We start from the raw sequence: 23,337 nt of genomic DNA, 5'->3' as shown, positions 1-23,337 counted from the left end.
TTTGGGGGTGAGCCGAGTCAGTGTCGTGGGTTCTTCAACCAGGTGGGTATTTATTTTGAATTAATACCCCACGCCTTTCCGTCTGAGAGGTCAAAGGTGGGGTTCCTAATTTCACTACTCTCAGACAAGGCCTTGGCCTGGGCAAATCCCTTATGGGAGAGGAACGGCCCGGTGATTCAAGATTTTTCCGGTTTTGTCGATGCCTTCCGTAGGGTATTCGACGTACCGGCTCGTTCCGCCTTGGCGGCCAAGCTGCTCATGAGCATGCATCAGGGTTCACGGACCGTGGCCGAGTACGCTATAGAGTTTCGTACCCTGGCGGCAGAGGTCGGTTGGAACAATGAGGCTCTGGTGGCTGCGTTTTCCCATGGTCTTTCTGACACATTGAAGGACGAGATTGCAGCTAAGGAACTGCCTGTGGTGTTGGAGGAGCTCATCTCTTTCCTGATCCTGATTGACACCAGGCTCAGGGAGAGGCCTTCACTCAGGGAACGCCTGCGGAGGCCTTCCAATCGACTGGCTCCAGCGTTTTCTGTCCCACCCGTTCTTCCCTCTCCTCCCACGCCTCCTGAGGATAGCTTGTCCGGTGGGGAACCCATGCAGCTGGGGTTTGCTCGCCTTTCCGAGGGGGAGCGGGCCGCTCGGCGTCGGGAGGGTTGCTGCCTGTACTGTGGCCTCGGTGGGCACTTTCGGCAGTCTTGTCCGGTCCGCCCGGGAAACGCTCGCACCTGAGATCATGCCGGGGACAGATCTTGGGTGGAGTTTCCTCGTCCCCGGCGTTCCGCAAGGATAAGCCACTGATCACCGTGGTCCTTTCTTGGACGGGGGGCTCGGTGACGGCCCAGGCGTTGGTGGACTCTGGGGCCGGTGGGTTGTTCTTGGACAGCTCGTTTGCTGCACAGCACTCCATTCCCCTGCAGGCTCGTGCTGCCCCATTGGTTCTCGAAGCAATAGATGGCAGGCCCTTGCAACCGCCGCAGGTTACCCACGAGACTCTGCCAATAGAGGTAGCCATTGGGACTGTTCACAGGGAGTTGGCCTGTTTTCAGGTGATTTCTTCCCCACACTATTCGGTGGTTTTGGGGTATCCCTGGTTCCAGAGGCACAATCCAACCTTCAATTGGCAAACAGCCGAGATTCTCTCATGGTCTCCACAGTGTGGGGCCAGGTGCATCCGGGGGCCGGTTAAGGTATTGTGTGCCTCCTCGGACTCTGCGTTGCCCACCGACTATGGGGAGTACCAGGATGTGTTTGATAAGGTACACGCTGGTACCTTACCACCGCATCGTCCTTACGACTGCGCCATATCCTTGCAACCCGGGGCCACTCCTCCACGTGGCAGGGTGTACCCTCTCTCGGTTGCGGAGAATAAGGCCATGGAGGAGTACGTTGTGGATGTGCATCCCGGGGGCACATTCGTAAGTCTACTTCCCCAGCAGGAGCGGGTTTTTTTTTCGTAAAGAAGAAAGGTGGGGAATTGAGGCCCTGCATCGATTATAGGGGTCTCAATCGGATTACCATTAAAAATGCATATCCAATTCCTTTGATTTCTGAGTTGTTCGACCACCTTAAGGGAGCAACAGTCTTTACCAAACTCGACCTTAGGGCGGCGTACAACCTCGTACGGATCAGACAGGGGGATGAGTGGAAGACTGCGTTTAACACCAGAACTGGGCACTACGAATACCTGGTGATGCCCTTCGGATTGTGTAACGCGCCCGCGGTTTTTCAGGAATTCATAAACGATGTCCTTCGTGATCTGTTGCAGCAGTGCGTAGTGGTTTACCTGGATGACATCTTGGTTTACTCTACCTCCATGGAGTCCCATGTCCAGGATGTCAAGCAGGTGCTGCAATGATTGCGTGAGAACGGACACTTTTGTAAACTTGAGAAGTGCGAGTTCCATCGATCCCAGGTTGCCTTTTTGGGCTACATAATTTCCGCGGAGGGATTTTCCATGGACCCTCAGAAGGTTGCGGCGGTTCTGCAGTGGCCTCGTCCCAATGGTCTTCGGCCCATTCAGCGCTTTCTGGGTTTTGCCAACTACTATCGGAAGTTCATCAGGAACGTCTCCACATTGGCAAAGCCTCTCTCTGACCTAACCAAGAAGGGGAGTAACCCTCACGAGTGGCCATCCGAGGCCATCATAGCTTTCAAGGCTCTGAAAGCTGCCTTTGCTTCGGCTCCGATTCTTTCGCATCCCAATCCTGGGTTGCCCTTCGTCCTCGAAGTTGATGCTTCCGAGACGGGAGTAGGGGCTCTCCTGTCTCAGCGTCGGTCGCCCGATGGACCCCTACTTCCCTGCGGGTTCTACTCCAGGAAGCTTTCCTCGGCTGAGTGCAACTACCAGATTGGAGATCGGGAGTTGTTGGTCATCATTCTGGCTCTCAAGGAATGGAGGCACCTGCTCGAGGGTTCCGCGGTTCCGGTCCTCATTCTTACCGATCACAAGAACCTGACTTATCTTTCGGAGGCCAAGAGATTGACACCCCGCCAGGCCAGATGGGCTCTGTTCTTGTCACGCTTCAACTATGTGGTTTCATATTTGCCTGGTTCCAAGAATGTCAGGGCTGATGCGTTATCACGGCAATACTCTGAGTTGTCCAGGGAGGACTCTGAGCCAATCTCACTTATACCTCCAGATCGGATCCTGGCTGCCATTCGCACCAGTCTGACCTCTCCCCTTGGGGAGCAGATTTTGGCGGCTCAAACTGATGCTCCTCCCGGGAAGCCGGAGGGTAGATGTTTCGTACCCGAGGGATTGCGCACCCGCCTGCTGCGTACCTACCATAACGCCAAAACTGCCGGGCATCCGGGGAAGAACCAGCTGTGTTGGGTCGTCTCTCGCTTATTCTGGTGGCCAACCCTCCGTGCCGACATTGCCTCTTATGTAGCGGCATGTTCGATCTGTGCCCAGAATAAGTCTCCACGGCATCTCCCTTTGGGTCTTCTGCAACCCATTCCCAATGGGGAGCGTCCTTGGTCACATCTAGGGATGGACTTTATTGTAGACCTCCCGGTGTCTCGGGGTCATACGGTCATCCTCATGATCGTCGATCGGTTTTCCAAGATGTGCCATTGCATTCCACTCAGGAAATTACCCACAGCGCAAGAACTGGCCACGGTCTTTTCCAGGGAGATTTTTCGCCTGCATGGGTTACCTAAGGTGATTGTCTCAGACCGCGGGAGTCAGTTCGTGTCCAGATTCTGGCACGCCTTCTGCTCCCAGTTGGGTATTAGTCTCTCCTTTTCTTCAGCCTACCACCCGCAGTCCAAAGGGGCTGCGGAGCGTTCCAATCGGGCCTTAGAACAATTCCTTCGGTGTTATATTTCAGACCATCAGGACGATTGGGCCGATCTCCTGCCGTGGGCAGAGTTTGCTAGGAACTCGGCGGTCAACTCCTCCTCCGGGATGTCTCCCTTCATGGCCAACTATGGGTTCCAACCCGCGGTATTACCTGAGAGGTTCTCACCACAGGACATTCCGGCTGTGGAGAACCATCTTGCTGCCCTGCGTTCTTCATGGGGGCAGATCCAGAGGGCCTTGAGGGACTCAGCTCAGCGCCAGAAGTTCCAGGCTGATCGCAGACGGTTGCCTGCTCCTTCATACCAGGTCGGCGATCGGGTGTGGTTGTCTACTCGCAACCTCAATCTTCGGGTGCCCACACCCTAACTAGCTCCCCGTTTTGTCGGTCCTTTCCGCATTCTCCGCAAAGTGAATCCGGTGGCCTATGCCCTTGCCCTTCCGTCTGGGATGCGGATCTCCAATATCTTTCATGTTTCCCTGTTGAAACCTCTGATCTGCAATCGCTTCACTACCTCTCTTCCTCGGCCCCGTCCTGTCCGGGTTGACGGTCATGAGGAGTATGAGGTGAGCCGGATCCTGGACTCTCGATTGGTGCGCGGTCGATTACAGTTCCTGGTTCATTGGCGCGGTTATGGTCCCGAGGAGCGTTCCTGGGTTCCTTCCGCGGATGTCCATGCTCCTGCCCTCCTCCGCGCTTTTCATACCCGCTTTCCTCAGAAACCTTTTGTTGAGCCGCGGAGGGGGAGGGGCCCTTGAGGAGGAGGTACTGTCAAGGTCCTACCTTTTCCCTGAGGTTATGTTACTCCATGTGCTGGCATCCATCTTGGATTCTGCTGTGCATGATGGGGATCCTTTTATGCCTTCAGGTTTCTGTGGTCCATCCCCCAGAGGGGTGTGGCTGATGACATATAAGCCTGTGGCCCGCACATGCTCTTTGCACTTGTGTCTTGTGTCTTTGTTGCTATTACTCTGTTCTGACTCTCGTGACTCTCCTGGTATCTGATTCGGCTTGTGACTTGACTATTCTTTGTATTCTCCTTTGATCTGACCCTCTGTTGCTGAACCCGGCTCGTGACCTGTGATTCTCGTCTGCTGTCCTGTACTGTTTTGTCCTGCTGTTGTTGACCCCGGCTTGTCTGACTACTCTTGTCTCTTCCACCAGCTACACGCCATTGGCGGCGGCCATTACCGCAGCTGAGGTGTCTCGGGGGCCGCGACCTGGTTCCTGGCTGCGTCAAGTCCATTCCCACCATCAGGGGCCCTGGTGAAGGGCAGCCTGGGACTTAGACTCCGCGCCCTGAGGGACTTCGGTCTGTGGGTGGTGGTTGTCGTCAGCCAGTGCGTTACATTGTTAGGCCTGCCTGTCCGTTCCTCAGCTCCTGCCCTGACAGCAACCCTGCCTTGCAGTTGGCCAGGACTATATCCATATTCATGTTGTTCATTTGCCTAGTCCCTACCTATGTTCTGGAAGGCTCTCATAGCTTCCTGAAGGCAGGTGGAACTCAGCAAAACTCAAAACAGCACCGGAGCATCATGAGCAGACCTCACTAATGAATTACAGCAGAATACTACACTAAATTTACCTAACAGATTTTCTGTTAAGCAGAGAAACACAGCTATACTTATCATAACTATACAAATCCTAGCACCTAAAATAGGAGGGTGCTGCATATGAATTACTTGTGCATGCAACACTGTATGCAAATTAATTTTATATATATTTTATAAACAGATAGAACCGTCTTTTGGTGATACTTTATCACCTCTGGCTTTTTTATTTTTTTACTATATAAAAAGGAAAAAAGACAAAATTTTTCAACCAAATATCTTGTGCAGGAAATATGTAGTAGCTCCTCATTTAGTCCCTCAGGGGGCATACTATTGAGCGTGAAGTACTATTGATACTATTGATCCAGAAAGTTTCGCTCCGACACAGAAGCGTTCAGGTTCTGGCATATTCATGACTAATGCACCATAGATAGGCTTGTCCACTCCTACTTCCACCATTGCCTATCCATACCACTCCAAACCCCCCTTAACCAAATAAAATTTACAAAAAACATGACACCATTTGGAGTAAATGGCCAACATGGCCTTTTATTAACAACTTCACATTTTAACATACATCAACCGTTCCTTAACGGAAACCAAAGAATTGTTGTTGGTCTTCAAAAGTACCCACAAACGATCCAAAATGCACCTGCGGACAACCCTATACACTAGGCCTCCAGCCGCAACCAACCAGCTCGGAGACAACCATACCGTCCGCAGTGCAGCACCACCACCTTCCAGTTAAACCTTGGTTAACTGGGAATATCCACCGGGCCCCCCATACCACGGATGGGGTCCCACACCATTGTTTTCCTTCCAAGATGAGAACCACCTCCAAAGACCAACAAACGCCACAGCACGCTGGGTAAGCCTTTACCCATGCGTGCCACGCCACAAACGAACCGCCCGTAGTATGCCGTCCTGCAGCTCCAGGGACCACAAATCTGTGCCCACCGCATGCAAATGCACTCCATCACTGCGAAGGTACCGCCAAGTATCCACCTCCAACTCCACATGCCGGACCACCAATCCTCCATTGCGACTAAAAAAGCGCCCCACCTCCCGGTTGACCTTAATCCTGGCCTTGTTGAGCCGCTCCACCCACCGCGCCAAGCGCCAAAAAGTGCGGGCGACCATGTCAGACCACACCACCACCATCCCCGGAAACTCACGCCGCAACTGAAGAAAGTCCAGCTTGACATCTCTAACCAGCTCCCGCATGGACCTACCCCCCAAATTGTTGCCACCCGCGTGAATCACCAACACATCCGGTGGCCTATCCAGCTGCGCAAAACACCGCACCTCTGGCACGACTCCACAACATGCCCGGCACACCTAACCAGCGGACACAAACCTCCCTTCTATCCAACCCCAGCTGCCTGCCATTGGGCCGAACATCAGCCCGCCTGGCCCCCCAAAACACATACGAGTGACCCAGGATCCACACCAGGCACACCGCACCACCTGAAAGAAAAGAAACAATACCGCCAGAACAATACAGCACAGGGACAGAACCGCAACTACCTCCCACAACCCAAACAAACAAAACACAGGACCGCCCACTAAGCCCGCAACAAATGCGGCCGAACGTACAGGCGAAATCTCTGGGAATCCCACCTACCAATGCGCTTCACCACATCCTCCGACAGCCCCCACCTGGCCGCCTCCGTAGCAGCCCCGATCCGAAACGAGTGCGAAGCATACAAAGACGCATCTAAACCAACAGCCGTCAAACACCAGCGAAAAACTGCCACAAATTGAAAACGCGTTAAAGGGGATCCATCAACATGCCTGAAAAAGGACCCCCGCCCCCCAGGGCGACGGGACAAAAATTCCCGAACCGCCTGAACAGGGCACACCAGTGAACCCGGAAGAGCGAAAAAACGCACCTTCGCACCCCTGCCCAATTGATCCGTCTTAGACCGACGGACCAGAACCTCCACCCAATCACCGGAGCACACAACCTCCTCCACCAACAACCCCCCAAGAACCGACTTGGACGGACTAACGAGCTCCCCAATCCGCAAAGCCCCAAAAAAAGCCACCGCAAAGGCAGCCTGAAATAAATCCACCTCAAAATCCGAAGAACACACAGTCCGCAAATGCTCAAACAAAGACCCCAACAACGCGAACGACACCGGACGACGAGAATCCCTACAACGATGAGCCCTCCGATAACCCCGCAGAGCCTGTCGAACCCAAAAATCCTTAGTAAAGTCCCGACACCCTTGCAACTTAAAGAAAAACGCCAATGCCGCTAGTCGGCGATCCACTGCGGACGCCGACACCCCCCGCTCCAAACTCCGTGCCAAGAAGTACAACACTGCCACACACACCTCCGGCCCCCAGGGATCAATAGCGACCAGTCGCAACAGCTCCAGCCATTCCCGCCAGACCGTAGAGTAAGCGGACCAAGTCGCCTCACTCACCGACCGCCGGATCCAGCCCGCAACGACTCCAAGGCAATCTCCCACAGCCAGTCGGGACAAGGAACCCCGTGTTGCTCCGCCGCCGGCGCAAACTCTCGGAATTTGTCCCACTGAAAACGAGACCAAGCGTCAGCTAAGGTGTTGTCAACCCCAGGGAGATGTACCGCATGGAGAAAAACATTCAGCTGCAAGCAACGCAACACTAAGTGGCGAAGCAGGGCCACCACCGGTCGGGAAGAAGCCGAGACCCTATTGATGACCTGAACCACCCCCAAATTGTCGCAGTGAAAACGCACCTTTTGATTCCGAAAATTCTCCCCCAAAACCTCAACCGCCAATACCACTGGAAAAAGTTCCAACAGTGCTAGGTTACTGAGAAAACCTGCCTCCCGCCAGGAAGCCGGCCACGAGGCCGCACTCCACCGACCCCGGAAAAAGGCCCCGTATCCCGCAGAAGCCGCCGCGTCCGTGAACAGTTCCAAGTCAAAATTACTAACCGGGCCCGACATCCAAAGCGCCCGCCCGTTGAAAGAATCCAAAAAGGTGTGCCACAACTGCAAATCCTCCCGATGCTCCCGAGTCAGCCGAATGAAATGAAAAGGGGAGGCAATTCCCGCCGTCGCCACCGCCAACCGGCGGCAGAACACCTGACCCATCGGCAGGATCCGACAAGTGAAATTAAGTTTTCCCAACAATGACTGCAAGGGCCGCAGCTGAATTTTACGCTTCCCCTGAACCGCGCGAATTTCACCCTGAAGGGCCAACAGCTTCTCTGCCGGCACTCCATTGCGCCAGAATCCAAAACGATGCCCAAGAAAGTCATCACCGAAGCCGGACCCTCCGTCTTGTCAGCCGCCAAAGGAATCCCGAAACGGTCAGCAACGTGCTGCAACGTAGCAAGCAAAACCGCGCACACCCCGGAAGCCGGCGGACCCACGCAAAGAAAATCATCCAAATAATGGATGACCGAATTCACCCCCGAAACATCCCGAACCACCCACTCCACGAACGAACTGAACTTTTCAATTTCCGCACAAGATACAGAACACCCCATGGGCAAACACCTATCCACGTAAAACGCGCCCTGCCAACGGCAACCCAAAAACGAAAACTGTCCGGATGAACCGGCAACAGCCGGAACGCCGACTCAATGTCGGACTTTGCCATGAGTGTACCGCGCCCATTTTGATGAACCCAGAACACTGCCGCATCAAAGGATGTGTAAGACACCGAACACGACTCCGGGTCTATAGCGTCATTCACCGACCCCCCCTTAGGGAAGGACAGGTGGTGAATTAACCAAAACGCATTCGGCTCCTTCTTAGGCACAACCCCCAAGGGAGAAACCACCAGATCCGCAAAAGGAGCACAAGTAAACGGACCACCTAATACGACCCAACCCCACTTCCTTCCGCAACTTAGCCGAAACCACTTCAGCATGCTGCAAGGCCGACCGTAAATTCCGAGCTAAGAGGGGGACCAAAGTCAAAGTACAGGGGATGCGAAAACCCTCCAAAAAACCTGCCGCCAGCAGCACCGCCGCAGCCCGATCAGGATATCTATTTAAGAAAGGTTCCATCCTTTCCACCCGCACCGGCGTCGTCCCTCTTACCCGCAGGCTCTCCGGGAGGGCCTCTACCCCGCCTGAAACAGCGCGAGAAAGGGTGGGATCCACCGCACCCGGAACACTCGTGCCTGAACCTGCAGGACCCTCCAAAACGACAAGTGCCCTCCTGGAACTGCCAGCAGAAACCCCTACGCTTGGCGGCCGATTGTCCCGGGGGAAAACGAACCACCGGCCCCGCCCTGAAAAAACGGACCAGGAGCCCTCGGCGGCGCCATGAGCAGCATCCAGAGGCCAATGTCCTTGTGGTCCCAACGCAAAGACGGGCGAACAGCCCTCCGCTGCCTAAACTGCTCATCGTACCGAAGCCACGCAGACCCGCCGTAAACCCTGTGAGCCTCACTAATGGCGTCCAGGTAACAGAACAACGCCGAGCAATGCTCCGGAGCTTTCTCACCAATAACACTGGCCATGATTGCAAAAGCCTGCAACCAATTCGCAAAAGTACGCGGGATAAGCCGAAAACGCCGCCGCTCCGCATCCTCCCTTCTACCGTCATCAACCCGGGACCCATCGAACGGAAAACGCTCCAAAGGCAAGAGCGTGAAAATGTCCACATACTCCCCTTTCCAAATTTGTTCCCGCATGGCTGACTGCAAATGCGCACCCAAGGGGCCCTCAAAACACACATACACCTCCCCCTTCGCCGAGTCCGCCACGCCGACAGGTCCGGACACCCCGGAACCCTCCCCCAAACTCACGGAAAGAACCGCAGAGCCCAGAATTCCAGACTCCGCGGTAACCACCCCAGTCCCATAACTAAGCGGAGAAGAGACCCCTAGGCCCCGCACCACCCCGCAGTCCTGTCCAGGAACCGCGAGCCCGTCCCCACCGGCCGGCGGGAGCCACGCAGAAGCAGGCCCAGGGGTCCCAACACCGCCCCACTCCAGCCGCTGCAACAAGTCCCGCAAACCGGAAACCACCTCCCCGAGACCCCCACCTAAACCTGACGGGGGAACGCCGCCAACGCACGCCGCCGAGGCCGCCCCCACAGGTGCGGCCTGACCGCCCCCCAGCAGATCCTGCAACGCAGAAGAAAGGGAGACAGACACAGGAACAGATAACTCACCAGGCTGCCCAGGAGATGTCCCATCAGCCGCGCGCTCGAGCTCCACCGATGAAGAGCGGCGAGCCATCGCCCCCGCATCGGGTTCCGACAGCTCGCCCTCCGACCTCTCGTCCACCGCTCGATGTCCGCATGGCCTCCCGGTCCCAGGAGCCACGGGTCCTGCAGGGCTGTGCCGCTCGCGACTCCGCCTCTGGGCACCAGCCATGCCCGCCGCCATCCCTGGGCTCCATCCTGCAGCACTCCCAGCTGCACTCCGCCCAGCACTGCACCGCTTCTGCCTTTTTCCAGGAGCCCCAGCTCCCGACTGTCCAGGGGGCCCACCAGCCGCATCAGGGGACAGCCCGGCAGCCGCAGCTGAACGTCTCCCTCGTCGAGCTCCCTCCCTGACAGACAGCCTGTCAGCGGAGGAGCCGGCACCCACTCTCAGTCTTCCTCCTCTGCGCCGTGCGGGCGGGGGGGAGGGGCTACCATGCGAAACCCCGCCCGCCGAGCTCACTCTGCTTCCTCCTTGCCGTGCGGGCGGGGGGAGGGGCCACTCAGCGCAACCCCACCCGCCGAGGCAAGTGAGCGCCTTGCCAGCGGGGCCGGAGGGTCCCGAGGGGGGCTCCCAGTGCGGCGCTGAGCTCCAACAGGGGGCGGGGCCGGACTGAAGCGCTCCGGAGGCCTAGACCTCCGAGCACGTGGGCGCACCCGCCCCCCTGCAGCTGGTGACAAGCCCGGGTCTCCCAGCAGAGCAGAGACCCGGCCCTGCAACCAGTCCGTACATCTGTCAGCCGCCGCCACCCGCAGCTGTGCCAGAAGTTCCTCCATGCTGCACCGGTCCGATGGTGGGAAATAGCAGGACCCAGCTCAAATGAAGCTCTGGTCCTTGCACACATCCAGCTCCCGATGCCCCTTCCTCAGCAACCCCCACCCTACGGTGCCAAAGACCCCTCCTACACTCCACATCTGCCAATCCCGTAATTTCCAATCAATTCCCCACCCCTTGGAGCTAAATTTTAACCCTTTCCGTTCCCCACACCACTCTGGGCCTAGTCATGTATGCCCTGTGCTATTTCCATTCTTCCCTATTCGCTACGGGCATTTCTTGAAAGAGTTTTGCGAAATAACTCCAAGCCCCATGTTTCCTCATTATGATATAAAGTAAAATGACACATCCTGATTGGTATTTCCTTGCTCAATAAATCTACAATACTCACTAAATGTGGTGCACATCTTGCGAATAGTATAACCAACTTAATATATATCACATAGATATTTCAAACTATACACTAAAAACTGTGTGCTACAGTTGATAAATTGCTTAACTCCATCCTTGGCGCTGGCTCATCGCATATATGCGACCACTGTTACATGATTAGAAACCCTGCCCCATCTCCTAGCATCTAAAACCCTTTAAAAGGGCTGTGAGGCACCGGCACAAAGGGGTTAATTTAAAATACTTTGCCATCACTACCCGTGAAACTTTTTTGTCCACGATGAATGAATTGACATGCTCAACATTTCTTCTTTTTACAGCAGTAAATGAATGTTTAAAAATACAGGCAAGAGTAGGGTCTCAATTGCTCACCCAGCGCTAAAGGTCATTTGGCTGGGATCTCAAGTACTGGTCCAATATGACTTGCTCCACCATGAGAGGATCTGTCAATACCTCTGCAGAAACAAAAAAACACTAAAAAGAGAAAATCAGCGCATAAAGATCCCTAAATCCTATTGGCAAGGGGCACAAGATAAATGTTCATAAAGTCCAATGAAGCCCATGAGTCCATATAGCAGTAGGGCAAGCTCTTGTAGCTGTAGCAAGCTCTGTGTGAAGATAAGGAAGAAAAAAGTGCAGTATGTGACATTTATTGGGAAGCAATGTAAAAGCACTCACATTGTGTAAAAAATAAGAAGGCTCAGGTAAGTGGAGTAATAGCCGAGTCCTCGCTGCAATGGCAATGTCCGCAGTAAGGGAGACTGTGGATGTTACAGGAAAGCCGGCCGGCATGTGAAGTCTCCGAAGATGGCATGTGGAGTGTACCTTGGAGTGCAACGTTGGCATCAGTGTGATGACGTAGGGGAGACCAGCTGTCAGGGATCCCCGCGGCGCTGGTCCCGGCGCAGGCGTAGTGTGCCGCCTGGTGCAGGGATGCGGGCACTAGGTCCAGGCCGACCGCGGCGTCCGAACTCGCGCATGCGCACTAGGAGCCGCGGGCGCGCGCCTGGCACCAATGACAGCACAGGGCGCGATATTTAAACGTCCCTGAGCTGTCATTCAGTGCCTTCTGGTCTTACCTGCTCCCTGAATCTGCGAACCTGTACCCTGTAAGTTGCTGACCCGGATTGTACCTGCCCACTCTGTATTCTCCTACTCTGACCCTTGGCTTGCCTGACCTCTCTCCCGGATGCCCCCTATTGGATCTGATACTCTGTTACTGACCTGGCGTGTGACCCGACTATTCTCTGCCCTCCGCTTTGTACCGCACCGTCCCCACGGCTACCGACCCGGCTTGTCTGACCTCGCACCTGCTCAGCCATCCATCCCATCGGGGTCACCCGACCTCCTCATATCAGGCTCTCTCCTGTTGGAGCCCCTGGCGAACACCCCTACCACTGACGGTGTACTCAGTAGTCGCGACCTGGTCTCGGGGTACTCCAAGTCCATCCCCACCATCAGGGGCCCTGGTGAACAAGTACTCTGGGGCTTAGATTCTGCGCTCTGGGGACACCTGACCAGTGGAGTGCTAGTGGTGCCGTCAGGCGGTCCGTTACACCAGCATGCAAAGTGAAGCGTTTAGATTCTGTAGAAAGATCTAGTCCAGAGTGGAGCTTGGGCCTAGGCCTGTTTGTGTGGATTTGTTCCCTGGGTGTGTGCATGTGCACTTTCCTGCTGAACTACTGTACCTTTGCATCTTTGCCTGTTTTCTTGAGTACTCTATTTGCCTGATGATTCTGCATTACTCTGCCAGCCTGTGTATGATCCTGCTGTCTCCAACCACGCTTCTTGATTCTGACCTTGCTGTCAAGATTTGTTGCTGACCTGCTTGCCTTGACTACGCTAACATCTCAAACCCCAGCCCAAGCTCCACTCTGGACTAGATCTTTCTACAGAGTCTAAACGTGTCGCTTTGCATGTTGTTACATACTGCACTTACAGGTGCTTTTTTCTTCTTTATCTGTCAACACCACAGGCTACAGCCATTTCTTGAGCAGCTGAATCAGGTCATGCATCAGGGACCTTGGTGGTCAGTCTGAGCAGTACCTCCAGCTGTGTACTCTTTGGGCCCGTACAGTGGTAGCCACCCCAAAGCAAGCCAAAATATCTGTCTTTAGCCATTTGTAGTCCTTAATGTCAACAAATGGTAGGTCAGAATAGGAATTTTGGGAATCCCTGTGAGAAATGGGGCAATAAGTCCAGCCCACTGGTCTTGAGGCCATCCTTTTCTCTCCTCTGCTGTTTCAAAAGTGGCCAGAAATGCCTCCAAATCGTCACTGGGAGTCAGTTTCTGCAGCTGGGGGCTAGCTCTGTGGCAGGCGCAGCACTTGTAGTGCCTTGTGCGCTGTGGCATTAGAAAAATTATGCAATTGCTGATTCTTTTGTTTGACTAGATTGACTTTACTCCGTAATTCCTCCAATGCCGCTCTATGGATGCAGTAGGTTTAAAGAGCACACCGAATGCTTTAGTTAACTTCTTTAATAACTTCAATATTCTTCATATAACACTGCTTACAATGGCTTGTTTCTTTTATCTTACAGTAGCTTATTTCTTTCATATTACAATGGTTTAATTCGTATTACATTGGGTTGATTCGATAGCTTATCTCGATAGATTCGGTGGAACTACAAGTAAACACACACAACAGTTTTTACATACAGATCTACTTGCACTGCTAAACAATAGAGGAACACATAAGTGCATTAAATACCTATTTGGCCTTCTCTGCTTCCATAAAGCTCCTCTGACTGGAACTTGTCTGTTTCCTCTTCTGTCTGGTGAGCAAGTGTCTCTAGAACAATCTAGCAGGGAGTTTTACACAGGCATAAATGTGAAACTGGCTGGGATTGGTTAAGGCTCTGTACAGTGTGAAGCTGTCTGTAATTGGCTCAGCTCTATACTGACTCTTAAAGGCATATTTTCCTTTTCTGCTTCTGCTAACACAATGAATATATAAATGTCATATAACATTCAAAGACATAGATTACAGCAATGATTCTGCTTTTGGCTTTAACATATGCACATATACACTGTACTGAGGTTATTGGCAGGTTTGGTATACACATATATGTGAACCATATTAGCAACCTAGGACTGGTCTTAGCTGGCCAGCTACAAGCTCTCTGGGCTTTGGTTGTTAGGAGCAACAGTCACTTGTTCCTGTTCCTGAGAGAGATGCTGCACAACCTCATGTCAGGTGGTCACTTAAGCTTGCGTTTCATGCTGGGCTGTAAACTAGGTGGCCAGTAAGAGGGTATTTTCTGTTGTGCTGTAACTTTCTTGGTCAGGGCCTGCAACTGCTGAGCAATGACCCCCTCATGGTATGTCCTAATTTCTACATGGTGGTGATTGACTTCCACAGAGGCCTGCTGCTGAGCCACTGTAGCTTGAACCAGGGCCTTGACAACCTACTCCTGCTCTGCCCCAGGAGATGCAAAAACGGTGTATGGGTCTTTTAAATGTCAGTATTTTTTTTACATCAAATGGCTTTATTGTTGTATTGCCCATAACAGAGCACTAAATGTCATATGGAGGGCACAAGATAACCAGCAAACCCCAAAAGTAAATAGTCTTTATTGGTCTCTCAAAACAGGCAAACACAGTTCTCTTTCTTCAGCTCACCACCATTCTCTTATTCCCACACTGGGGTTTGGGATTCAAACTTGTTTTTGGGGTACAAGACAAGCTGCAGAACTTCAGTCAAATCCAGGGTCTCAGTCTCCAGTGAGTCCACCCTAGTTCACAGCTGTGAATTTCAACCCTGCAGGACCAGTGTCAGGAATGGACTGGCCAGCAATAGTGGGACTCAGCTGCCTTATGAGCTGCATTACCAGGGCTGGCCAGCGGGTGCTCCCAGCAATCAGAGACTCAACCTTGCAGCCAGTCAAACACTTGGAACTAATTATACTGGTGTATTTAAGGGACATTCAGACCTGCAGAATCTGCCTTGGTATTGTGTTTCTCTTGTGCCCTGTATCCTGTTCCTGCTCTCTGTTCCTGTCTGATTCTCTGCTGACCCTGCTCTGATCCCTGGCTTGTCTGACCATTCTCCTCTGCCTGACCCTCCGTACCACGCTGCCCGCTACCTGCTGAACCTGGCCTGTGACCCCGACCATTCTCCGCTTGCTCCCCCTGTACCTACCTGCCCGACTGATATTGACCCGGCCTGCCTGACGACGCTTGCATTGTATGTACTGTTATCTGTGGGTGGTTGGTTGGTTTGTTTGCACTGTGTTATGCTTTAGTATTGCACTGCGTTTATGTTTGTATGGTTAGTGTTAATAAATTACATTGTTTATAACATATCTGAAGTCTGCGTTTCCCTGCGTCAGTCACACACCTCTGGTCATACCCGGGAGCTCTGACATTACACCAAGGCCAATCCTGACCAGAAGTGGCTGCACAGGGAAGCCATCTTGGCTTGTTGATGGGAAGGATGGATCTGGATGAGGTTGCGTATTTATATCTGCTAGTGTTTGATGACAGGGAGTATGCTTATCAAACTCTGAAGGAGTATACCCGGGATGAACTGCTAGAATGTATACGGCTCGCTCATGTTCTAGTAGATCAGGGCACAGAGTTCTCTGAGGTGCAGCCTTTGATTGAGGTTTGTGCTGAGTTGGTTTCATCTGGTACCCCCGAATGCAGGGATGAATTTTTGCCACCATTTAGTGCAGACCAGGTGGAGTCCCTGGTGTGGTTATTAGAGGATGATGTGGGTTACTTTCTGGAGCGTTATTCCACATGTTCACCACAGACACTAAGAGGTTGTATAAAACGCAGTGCAGTCTTTGGTCAGACAGGCTTTGTGTAAGCTCAGCTTTGTTCAACCCATACTGCAGACATGGACAGACTTGTTGCACCCAGCCTCAGTCAGCTTACAAAAACCCAGTCCTGCTTCTAATCTATTTCCTCAAAACTCTATTCCTGCATTCCCAACAGCTCCTCCTACCCTGCTATCTACCGCATGTCAGTACCCTGTTCCCACTCGCTGCACCTATCCTGCCTTTAACCCTGTAAAAAATCCCTCTGTAGCAACTGCTCCCTCTCCTGTTCCATCCTCCAGTTCTTCTCTGTCTCCAGCTGCTCCATTCTTTTGCAGACCTGCGTTTACTTGCAGTGCTCCAGTAGTTAAAACCAGAAAAAAGCGAAAATTCTTTCCAACCAATACCATCCTGCCAGTATCCAAACCGGTGAACCTGCCTTCCGTGGTTCAGCCTGAAGCCTCTACTCAGCCTGATGCCTGTACTCGGCCTGATGCCTGTACGCGGCCTGATGCCTGTACGCGGCCTGATGCCTGTACGCGGCCTAATGCCTGTACGCGGCCTGATGCCTGTACGCGGCCTGATGCCTGTACGCGGCCTGAAGCCTCTCTTCGGCCTGAAGCCTCTCTTCGGCCTGATGCCTCTACTCGGCCTGATGCCTCTACTCGGCCTGATGCCTCTACTCGGCCTGATGCCTCTACTCGGCCTGATGCCTCTACTCGGCCTGATGCCTCTACGCGGCCTGATGCCTGTACGCAGCCTGAAGCCTCTACTCGGCCTGAAGCCTCTACTCGGCCTGATGCCTCTACTCGGCCTGATGCCTCTACTCGGCCTGATGCCTCTACTCGGCCTGATGCCTCTACTCGGCCTGATGCCTCTACTCGGCCTGATGCCTCTACTCGGCCTGATGCCTCTACTCGGCCTGATGCCTCTACTCGGCCTGATGCCTCTACTCGGCCTGAAGCCTCTACTCGGCCTGAAGCCTCTACTCAGCCGGACGCCGGCATTCAGCCGGATGCCTCTACCCAGCATGATGAACTGATCCAGCCTGACGATCCTATTAGGCCAGTTGACTCGATGCCCGCTGTTGATCCAGATGATCCGGTACCTGATCCGGTGCCCGCTGTTGTGCCAATTGACTCAGAGCCCGCTGTCGTACCTAGTGACTCGGTGCCCACTGCCTTGCCAGATGACGCGGTGCCCGCTGGCGAGCCAAATGACCTGATGCCTGGTGACCCAGTGCCCGCTGTCATACCTGGTGACCCGATGCCCGCTGTCGAGCCAGACGATCCAATGCCTGGTGACCCGGTGCCCACTGCCTTGCCAGATGACGCGGTGCCCGCTGGGAAGCCAAATGACCTGATGCCTGGTGACCCAGTGCCCGCTGTCATACCTGGTGACCCGATGCCCGCTGTCGAGCCAGACAATCCGGTACCTGATGACCCGGTGCCCACTGTCATGCCTGTTGACTCGGAGCCCACTGCCTTGCCAGATGACGCGGTGCCCGCTGTCGAGCCAAATGACCTGATGCCTGGTGACCCGATGCCCGCTGTCCAGCCAGACGATTCAATGTCTGCCCCAGTGCCCGCGGTCATGCCAGTTGACTCGGAGCCCACTGCCTTGCCAGATGATGCGGTGCTCGCTGTCGAGCCAAATGACTTGATGCCTGGTGACCCGATGCCCACTGTCCAGTCAGACGATCCAATGTCTGACCCAGTGCCCGCGGTCATACCAGTTGACTCGGAGCCCACTGTCGTGCCTGATGACTCGGTGCCCGCCGTTTCGCCTGGGGGCCTGAGACCTGTCGCTCCGCCTGGGGGTCCGGCACCCGCCGCTCCGCCTGGGGGCCCGAGACCTGTCGCTCCGCCTGAGGGCCCGAGACCTGTCGCTCCACCTGGGGGTCCGGCGCCCGCCGCTCCGCCTGAGGGCCCGAGACCTGTCGCTCCACCTGGGGGTCCGGCGCCCGCCGCTCCGCCTGAGGGCCCGAGACCTGTCGCTCCGCCTGGGGGTCCGGCGCCCGCCGCTCCGCCTGAGGGCCCGAGACCTGTCGCTCCGCCTGAGGGCCCGAGACCTGTCGCTCCGCCTAGGGGTCCGGCGCCCGCCGCTCCGCCTGAGGGCCCGAGACCTGTCGCTCCACCTGGGGGCCCGGCGCCCGCCGCTCCGCCTGAGGGCCCGAGACCTGTCGCTCCACCTGGGGGCCCGGCGCCCGCCGCTCCGCCTGAGGGCCCGAGACCTGTCGCTCCACCTGGGGGCCCGGCGCCCGCCGCTCCGCCTGAGGGCCCGAGACCTGTCGCTCCACCTGGGGGTTCGGCGCCCGCCGCTCCGCCTGAGGGCTTGAAACCTGTCGCTCCATCTGGGGGTCCGGCGCTCGCCGCCCCGCCTGGGGACCCGATGCCGGTCGCCCCGCCCGGGGGCCCGATGCCTGTCGCCCCGCCCGGGGGCCCGGTGCCTGCTGCTCCGCCCGGGGGCCCGGTGCCTGCTGCTCCGCCCGGGGGCCCGGTGCCTGCTGCTCCGCCCGGGGGCCCGGTGCCTGCTGCTCCGCCCGGGGGCCCGGTGCCTGCTGCTCCGCCCGGGGGCCCGGTGCCTGCTGCCCCGCCTGGGGGCTCGGTGCCTGCTGCTCCGCCTGGTGGCCCGCTGCCTGCGGCTTCGCCTGGTAATCCGATGTGCCTCTACCCGGAGTCCTGCCCGATGTGCCTCTGCCCGGAGTCCTGCCCGGTGTGCCTCTGCCCGGTGTGCCTCTGCCCGGAGTCCAGCCCGATGTGCCTCTGCCCGGAGTCCAGCCCGATGTGCCTCTGCCCGGAGTCCAGCCCGATGTGCCTCTGCCCGGAGTCCAGCCCGATGTGCCTCTGCCCGGAGTCCAGCCCAATGTGCCTCTGCCCGGAGTCCAGCCCAATGTGCCTCTGCCCGGAGTCCAGCCCAATGTGCCTCTGCCCGGAGTCCAGCCCAATGTGCCTCTGCCCGGAGTCCAGCCCAATGTGCCTCTGCCCGGAGTCCAGCCCAATGTGCCTCTGCCCGGAGTCCAGCCCAATGTGCCTCTGCCCGGAGTCCAGCCCAATGTGCCTCTGCCCGGAGTCCAGCCCAATGTGCCTCTGCCCGGAGTCCAGCCCAATGTGCCTCTGCCCGGAGTCCAGCCCAATGTGCCTCTGCCCGGAGTCCAGCCCAATGTGCCTCTGCCCGGAGTCCAGCCCAATGTGCCTCTGCCCGGAGTCCAGCCCAATGTGCCTCTGCCCAGTGTGCCGCTGCCCGGAGTGCCTCTGTCCGGAGTCCAGCCCGCTGTGCCTCTGCCCGGAGTCCAGCCCAATGTGCCTCTGCCCGGAGTCCAGCCCAATGTGCCTCTGCCCGGAGTCCAGCCCAATGTGCCTCTGCCCAGTGTGCCGCTGCCCGGAGTGCCTCTGTCCGGAGTCCAGCCCGCTGTGCCTCTGCCCGGAGTCCAGCCCGATGTGCCTCTGCCCGGAGTCCAGCCCGATGTGCCTCTGCCCGGAGTCCAGCCCGATGTGCCTCTGCCCGGAGTCCAGCCCGATGTGCCTCTGCCCGGAGTCCAGCCCGATGTGCCTCTGCCCGGAGTCCAGCCCGCTGTGCCTCTGCCCGGAGTCCAGCCCGATGTGCCTCTGCCCGGAGTCCAGCCCGATGTGCCTCTGCCCGGAGTCCAGCCCGATGTGCCTCTGCCCGGAGTCCAGCCCGATGTGCCTCTGCGCGGAGTCCAGCCCGATGTGCCTCTGCCCGGAGTCCAGCCCGATGTGCCTCTGCCCGGAGTCCAGCCCGATGTGCCTCTGCCCGGAGTCCAGCCCGATGTGCCTCTGCCCGGAGTCCAGCCCGATGTGCCTCTGCCCAGAGTCCAGCCCGATGTGCCTCTGCCCGGAGTCCTGCCCGATGTGCCTCTGCCCGGTGTGCCGCTGCCCGGAGTCCTGCCCAGTGTGCCAGTCTTTGATATCCCGCCAGTTACCAGACCTGGGCGGTGGAACATTTTGCCCAGCTAGAACTGTTTGGAGCGTCCTGAGGCCGCTCCTTGAGGGGGGGGGGTACTGTCGGGAATGGACTGGCCAGCAATAGTGGGACTCAGCTGCCTTATGAGCTGCAGTACCAGGGCTGGCCAGCGGGTGTTCCCAGCAATCAGAGACTCAACCTTGCAGCCAGTCAAACACCTGGAACTAATTATACTGGCGTATTTAAGGGACATTCAGACCTGCAGACTCTGCCTTGGTGTTGTGTTTCTCTTGTGCCCTGTATCCTGTTCCTGCTCTCTGTTCCTGTCTGATTCTCTGCTGACCCTGCTCTGATCCCTGGCTTGTCTGACCATTCTCCTCTGCCTGACCCTCCGTACCACGCTGCCCGCTACCTGCTGAACCTGGCCTGTGACCCCGACCATTCTCCGCTTGCTCCCCCTGTACCTACCTGCCCGACTGATATTGACCCGGCCTGCCTGACGACGCTTGCATTGTATGTACTGTTATCTGTGGGTGGTTGGTTGGTTTGTTTGCACTGTGTTATGTTTTAGTATTGCACTGCGTTTATGTTTGTATGGTTAGTGTTAATAAATTACATTGTTTATAACATATCTGAAGTCTGCGTTTCCCTGCGTCAGTCACACACCTCTGGTCATACCCGGGAGCTCTGACAACCAGAGTCCCTATAATCATGGTTTTGAGGATCTTCCCTCCCAAAACTCTGAATCTCCAAAATTTCTGCCCTACACTGCAGTGTACGTACACACATGTAGTGTATTACTGCTATGTTTATAGTTCACATGCGTATGTTATGTGTGTATAATTGTTAAGTGTGTGTGTGTAGGTGATTTAGATCTAATTCATATGGCCACAAGGGGCCATACAGTGTCAAGGAGGAGTGTATTCCTGTGTCTGGGAGTCATAGGTGTTTATTTACAGCTGATGGCAACAGCCTGTATAAATCAATGACAGGCTCACAGACACTGAGACTTTACGCATGTAACTCCACATTTGAGCATTTACATGTGTATAGGGATTTACAGTATGAGTGGTTCAGTTTACATCCAGGATGTGAGGTTACATGTGTACAGTCATTGATTCATACAGGCTGCTTACCACAGCTGTACTCAAACACCTATGATTCATAGCTGCAGAAATATGCTGTGTGTGAATGAGGTCTTGTAGATCATTAACATGGGGGGCTGTGGCTTCAATCTATTCTCCTTCTATGGGAATTCAGCGACTGTATGGAAACAGATTCAAGTCCTAATTTGACAGGTATGTGAGTGCAAGGCCCTGAATGCAGGCATGGCATGTACATAAAATTTCCCTGCCGGAAGGTGGAAAGCAGGTTCGTGCCAATGTCTCACATCACCATTTCTGGCTCAAGATGTCACATGGGTAACATCCTCTGGGCCTGCCCCTGCAGACCTAAGAGCATCTCTGCTCCAATATTGTTCCTGTCCCTTGGCAAACCAGCTGCAGAACTGCTTGGCATATTTTAGCTGAGTCATAGCCTCTTGAAAGCTTAAAGGGGACTGGTGGTCCAGAAGATGACTCAGCGGAAGAAGGCATTGAGGAGCAGGAGGAAGAGGTGGAGCTGACAGCTCTGGCACCATTACCACTAGTGTTAAGGAAGTAGGATGGCAGAACAGGCTTCAGCAGTGAGCCCCATCCTGCATCTTTCCTGGCTGCCAGTCACCCAGTGGACCATAAATGATACATAGCATCGCTGCCTGTACTTGCTTAACCTCGTGTTTGTGGTCATATGGATTTTGCTGCTGACGACATGGCCCAGGAAACATGCCTTTCATAGGATGGTGAAGGGCAGGGATGGCCTTATGGGCAATGAAATGGCACAGGGAACATCACTTCCAATTGATTGTCCATGACTGGTGCCCCCTCCTCCAAGCCTCCCATTACTCTCCTTCAGCCGATTTTTCCATGCCTGCAAGACAACAGTGTACTGCAAGCTAGTCTGAGCCTGGGTGACAGAAGAGGAGGAGGAGGATGAAGAAGATTTAGTTATCTGCTATACCACCTCCTCATGTGTTGTGGCTGTACAGCATACCCAGCATCCAAAAAAAAAGTTAAGCATGCCCTGCCTACAGGGCATGTACCAGGTCCATGACCACCATTTTGTAAGCTTCTTGACCCCTCATAACTGTATGGGAATCTCTACCTCTCCCTGTTGGCCTCTGAGTCTTGATGTGGTATTATTTAAGAATGTAATTTGCGGCTACTGTAATAGAAATGCTGTATGGCGGTAGTGGTTGGGGTGGTTCCTAAAGTTGTGGTGCACTGTAAAATGTGGTGCTTGGGTGTACAACAACTAAACAGCATCTCAGTGATATGTGGTGTTCTGCTGCAAATTAATATCAGCTGTTGTGGTGACACCAACAGATTCACAGTTTTGTTGCCACTGTTGACAATTATATATAAATAAAAGCCCCTAACTAAATAAACCAAACTAAAATAGAACTATAAACTACAGTAAAGTTAAATAAAAAAAAAAACCCAAACACTTTTTTTACATTGGAAAACAGCAGTGACACAAAAACAGAATCTGCCTACTGACAAGAAAAGTAGTCCTCAAATGGACAGTTGGGTCTATTTAAATTGCAGTGAGTGAAGGTGAGCTTACACTTTACTCTGTCTAACCACACAAACTGCAATTCAGTGAAAAGTATCAATAGCAAGCACACAACCTAGTACCAGGGGCGGAAAGACCATTTGGGCATTGCCAGAGGGCCTGGGGTCAGTAGGGGACCCGGTGAGAGGCTCACTGGGCACAATTCGCTAAGTGGCATCTTACCGCATCCGAGTACCCGGTAGGATATCGCATAGCATTTACAAAAAAAAAAAAAAAGGTTGAATTCACCAAAAAACGCTACTAAAATACCGCATGTTATTTTATCAAGTCATGCTGTATTTTAGTAGTGAAAACCATGCGTTAATGTTTCAGCTGTCAGCGGGGTTCCCCACTGGCAGCTGGATGAAGATAGAATTGCCGTCAATTAAAAAAATTATTTAAAATCCATACCAAGCCCTTCGGGTCTGGTATGGATTCTGAGGGGGGTCCCCCCCAAAATCCATGCCAGACCCTTATCCGAGCATGCAGCCCGGCAGGTCAGGAAAGGGAGGGAAAGAGCGAGCACCCCCCCTCCTGAACCATACCAGGCAACATGCCCTCAACATGGGGGGGTGCTTTGGGGTTCCCGCCCCCAAAGCACCTTGTCCCCATGTTGATGGGGACAAGGGCCTCTTCCCCACAACCCTGGCCAGTGGTTGTGGGGGTCTGTGGGTGGGGGGCTTATCGGAATCTGGAAGCCCCCTTTAGCAAAGGGGCCCCCAGATCCTGACCCCCCTTCCCTATGTGAATGAGTATAAGGTAATTTCACTGGTTCGCCCCGCCCCTTACATATTTAAGAACTGTCAAGCCAGCGGAACA

The sequence above is a fragment of the Staurois parvus genome, unplaced genomic scaffold (genome assembly GCF_062004578.1).
Source record: "Staurois parvus isolate SC_StPar_1 unplaced genomic scaffold, SC_StPar_1.0 ptg000267l, whole genome shotgun sequence".
Lineage (NCBI taxonomy): Eukaryota > Metazoa > Chordata > Amphibia > Anura > Ranidae > Staurois > Staurois parvus.
Note: the sequence above shows the minus strand (reverse complement) of the source record.